Genomic DNA, 5577 nt, shown 5'->3' on the forward strand with positions numbered 1-5577 from the left:
AAGGTTCAACGCAAAGCAGCTGCAAGGCCTACAGCAGTGATGTACAGAATTGCCAAAAATGGAGTGTGTGACTGCTTGTGAATGCCTTTTGCTTGGCGTGAGAGCATCGTCTTCTGATGAGAAATGTCCCTCTGCCCTGCTTTTATTTAATCGAAGTCAGTCTGAAGTCTGTCACATAGTGATTATTCACATCAGGGATGAGTTTCTGCTCTGGTCAACTGGGTCTGTTTTGTTCTCTGTGATGCTGAGAGACATGAACACTAACAAGCATTAAGCTGAACGGGACAGTCTCCTCGCTTGACTTCCTCCTGTTTTCCATGGTTTCACTGCACAATGTAATTAGCTCATCTGTTATGTTAAATGTTCCGAAAGACCCCGGTTTTTGGGGCTGCGTGGACCACCTAGTCTAATGTTTCTAATATATTGTCAGAATGGAGACCTAGAACATAAGAACATAAGAACATAAGAAATTTACAAACGAGAGGAGGCCATTCGGCCCATCAAGCTCGTTTGGGGAGAACTTAGCTAATAGCTCAGAGTTGTTAAAATCTTATCTAGCTCTGATTTAAAGGAACCCATGGTTTTAGCTTCCACTACAATAGCAGGAAGACTATTCCATACTCTGACTACACGCTGTGTAAAGAAGTGCTTCCTCAAATTTGTTTTAAAATGTTCTCCCGCTAATTTCCACTTATGGCCACGAGTTCTAGTATTTAGACTAATATTGAAATAGTCATTTGGCTGAACGGCATCCAGACCCGTTAGAATCTTATAGACCTGAATCATATCCCCCCTTAGTCTCCTTTGCTCAAGGCTGAACAGATTCAGTTCCGCTAACCTCTCCTCGTAAGACATTCCTCTAAGACCAGGAATCATTCTCGTAGCTCTTCGTTGCACCTTTTCTAAGGCAGCAATGTCCTTCTTGAGGTATGGTGACCAAACCTGCACACAGTATTCTAGGTGGGGTCTTACCAAGGAATTATACAAGTGTAACATCACCTCCCTTGACTTAAACTCCACACATCTAGAGATATAACCCAACATTCTGTTCGCCTTTTTTATTGCTTCCCCACATTGGCGAGAGTGGGACATGGAAGCATCAACATACATACCGAGATCTTTCTCGTAATCAGCTACCTTTATTTCAGTGGAACCCATAAAATATCTGTACTGTATATTTCTGCTCCCTGCATGGATTACCTTACATTTATCTGTGTTAAATTTCATCTGCCAAGTATCAGCCCATTCGCTAATTAAATCCAGATCCCGTTGGAGCCTCTCTGCTGCTAGATTAGTATCTGCTACCCCGCCCACCTTAGTGTCGTCTGCAAATTTAACCAGTTTACTGTATGTATTCGTGTCAATATCATTAATGTAAATTAGGAACAATAGTGGTCCTAAAATTGAACCCTGCGGTACCCCACTATAAACGGAGGCCCACTGTGACATAGTGCCTCTAATAACTACTCGCTGCTTCCTATCAGTTAGCCAGTTTTTGATCCAAGCTGCCACAGTTCCTAAAATTCCTGCAGCTTTAAGCTTTAACAAGAGCCGTTTGTGGGGGACAACATCAAAGGAAGCTACTCAGGAAGTTGATGATAAGAAGGCCTATGATGTCATCTATTTAGATTTCCAAAAGGCTTTTGATGTTGTTCCCCACAAGAGGCTCTCACTTAAACTCAAAGCGACAGGTATTTTAGGAACTGTAGCGACTTGGATTGATAACTGGTTAACGGATAGGAAGCAGCGAGTAGTTATAAGAGGCTCGATGTCACAGTGGGCCTGCGTTCATAGTGGGGTACCGCAGGGTTCAATTTTAGGACCACTTTTGTTCCTAATTTACATAAATGATATAGACACCAATATATACAGTAAACTGGTGAAATTTGCAGATGACACCAAGGTGGGTGGTGTAGCAGATACTGAACTAGCGGCTCAGCAGCTACAGCGGGATCTTAATTTAATTAGTGACTGGGCTGACACCTGGCAGATGAAATTTAACATAGACAAATGTAAGGTACTCCATGTAGGGAGCAGAAATATAAAGTACAGGTATTTTATGGGACCTACTGAAATAAAGGTAGCTGATTATGAGAAAGACCTTGGTGTGTATGTTGATGCTTCCATGTCTCATTCTCGCCAGTGTGGGGAAGCAATAAAAAAGGCCAATAGGATGTTGGGGTACATCTCCAGGTGTGTGGAGTTTAAGTCAAGGGAGGTAATGCTAAGATTATACAATTCCTTGGTGAGACCTCACCTAGAATATTGTGTACAGGTTTGGTCACCATATCTTAAAAAGGACATAGCGGCCTTAGAAAAGGTGCAGCGTAGGGCCACAAGAATGATTCCTGGTCTTAGAGGAATGTCATACGAGGAAAGGTTATTTGAGCTAAATCTGTTCAGCCTCAAGCAAAGGAGACTGAGGGGGGACATGATCCAGGTCTATAAGATTCTAACAGGTTTGGATGCTGTTCAACCGAATAGTTACTTCAGCATTAGTTCAAATACAAGAACTCGTGGCCATAGGTGGAAATTAGCGGGAGAACATTTCAAACTGGATTTAAGGAAGCACTTCTTTACACAGCGTGTAGTCAGAGTATGGAATAGTCTTCCTGATAACGTAGTGCAAGCTGAATCCTTGGGTTCCTTTAAATCAGAGCTAGATAAGATTTTAACAACTCTGAGCTATTAGTTAAGTTCTCCCCAAGCGAGCTCGATGGGCCGAATGGCCTCCTCTCGTTTGTATAGTTCTTATGTTCTAAAGGCTTTCTGGAAATCTAAGTAAATCACATCATAGGCCTTTTTGTGATCAATTTCACTTGTAGCTTCCTCAAAGAACTCAAGCAGAAGTTAGTGATGGAATCAGAAGATGACTTGAAGTGCCAAGATGGTAGGTCAGTGAGACAGACATACTGCAGCTTAGACCCACTGTCTTCAGCCCTTTATTGGCTTTTTCAAGCTCCCTACTTCTTGTTTGGGGAAACAGTTATTTTGGGCACATGAAAAAGTTCTGGAAAACTTTATATCGGGATATCTGACGCAGGCTGATGTTTATGGATTGTGTTTCATAGCTCAAGCTGTGGAAGATTCTGTCAGAGGGCCTTAACCCCCAAGAGCCTTTAGCCATGATGCTCATTCCTTTGAAACTTGTTGGATTTTTTTTCTTGTTTTTTTTTTTTTGAAGAGCTTGTCCCTCAATGGGACCCAATTCGCTCCTAATTAGGAGCTGTTTTCAGCTGCTAAAATAAGGTCCCTGTTTTTGTTTGTAATAAATTAGGGGCAGATAGTTTCATTTGAAGAATGATTTACATTTCTGAGTGATTTCTGTTTCATCTTAATGCTTCGGTTACATAAAAAGGGAAGCTGACTGCCTCCTCAGTCCACGACAGCCCTATCCAAATAGTAATCCATATTATCAGGAAGATTTCCTCGCTTTAACTTCTATTAATGGTTCAGCCACTGTACTGGACAGAAAATGTCACATGTGTACATTCATTTTACTCCATTGTAATAGCTGACATAGCTTTTTGAGGTCTAATGTAATTTTTCATTTGCTTTTAGGTTGTAGAATCTCATGACAATAAATGAAACATTTTTGACTTCAGAATAATAACCACTGCACTTATAATTAATATTTTACAAAAAGGGTTCTTCAGGCAGTTCTTCTACACCTTATGCTCAGATGTTTCCAGGGCTGGCTATTCACATTGGCTGTGTCCAAATTCAGGGGCTGTATACTTTGAAGGACACGGTTTATAAAGCCATAATCTTTGTAGGCTACGTTCTTTAAAGGTCGAAGCGTTGTCAAATGGAATGGTCTGGCTGTCACCAGCAGAGGTGGCAATTTCAGGTCCTGAAAGTAAAATTCCAGACCATGATTTACTTTCAACCAACCAGTTGAACATAAAGAGTCAGTCACAGAGTACTCAACTGGTTGGTTGGAACAAAATCTTGGTCTGGATTTTTACTTTCTGGACCTGAAATTGCCACCTCTGGTGGGCTGCAAAGGATCCATCAGATGGATTCTTTGCAACTCAGCAAAAGGAGGGCACATGTCTAGACTGCATTTGAAGGAGCCTTCGAAATGGAACAACCTTGTTGCACTGCTGAGACGTCTGCAGGCTTAGGTGCAGCTCCTGAATTCGGACACAGTCCCCTACTCCAAGTTAGGCTCACTGGGGTCCTTCTGCTGTGCCAGGCCATGCTGGCTGCCCAGGAATATGCCTGTTGGTCCTGGTGTCCGAGAATATGCCTGTCCTGACAGGTGACCCATCTCAGTTGAGCTCTGGTCACTCCTCTGCTGAGGTGCTAGGATGTGATGTCAAACATTCCAGCCTCATCTCACGTTTTCTTTCTTTACACACTTATCGTATTGATCTCAGTATTTTTAAGGTGAAAGCCATAATGTGTATTAAAGGTTCTTTTACACATATAAAGGTTTTATTTTTTAAATAAAAAAAACTGTTCTTCATGGGTACATCTACAATACTTTATCAGAGGAAGTACAAGTCTTTGAAGGGACAAATAACAATAAACACTGGTTTATTTGACAATAGCCATTTAAAACTGGGCATGTTTAAATAATACATGAAAAGCAATAAAAAATATACAATTCATACAGCGAGATCTGTAAGAGATCAGTACGCAAGTGTGTAGCCAGGTATTAATTTTGGTGGGGTGGGTGGTTGATAGACATGGTAATATGTTGTAAATTTGGAGGGGGGTACAAACTAATTTTAGCAGCTGGCTACATGTCCCAACTCCCCTCCCCCCAGCATTGAGGATGCTATGACGCAGGTACAGCTAGCAGAAAAGAGAACAGGAACATGTAATTGACACCCCTTCTCTGATCTCCAACACATCATTGGCTGGGGGGGGTCATGCAGGTCACAGGCTTTAGTGCTTTCGTGTTTCTATAGAAGCTGATGGATTACATAGCACATTAAAGGCCACGCCTCGTTTTATCATTTTCAACTTCGACATTACTGAGGGGTGACGATAAAGATGGCTATTATTTTGCTGTCAATTGTCTATCATCTTCCCGACAAATGGAACAAAATAAATGTGACAGAACAGACAGAATTATGCCAGTTAATATTTAGCGGTAAAAGTAACATGTTTCTGTTTTCAGAAATACAGTAGCAATTACATACATGTTGAAATAGCATATTAATCATATACAGTATGAACCTCCATTCTATTTCTATCCACATGAATGATTTGAAAGGGTAGATTTCGGTACAGGATGGAGGTGCCTACTCTGAGACATCAGAGCAGTCATCGCCGATGACAGTGGCTAATGACTCCTTAGAGGTTCCCTTTGAAGGCAGATCACCCCTCCAGAAATAATTTCATGGACAGCAAATGAAAAGTTCAGGAACACGAAGGTGCCTCAGTTAGAAACACTTTACATAAGGCCACATTTTTAGTCATTTATAAACAAATTCATAATGCATTATAATGCATTCATAAAACATTATAAACATGATTATAAATATTTATAAAAAGGCATAACACATTATGCCCATGTTTATCATGCCTTATGACTGCCTTATGAAGCACTCATGTACAATGCAC

Source organism: Paramormyrops kingsleyae, chromosome 1, assembly GCF_048594095.1.
Source record: "Paramormyrops kingsleyae isolate MSU_618 chromosome 1, PKINGS_0.4, whole genome shotgun sequence".
Classification (NCBI taxonomy): domain Eukaryota; kingdom Metazoa; phylum Chordata; class Actinopteri; order Osteoglossiformes; family Mormyridae; genus Paramormyrops; species Paramormyrops kingsleyae.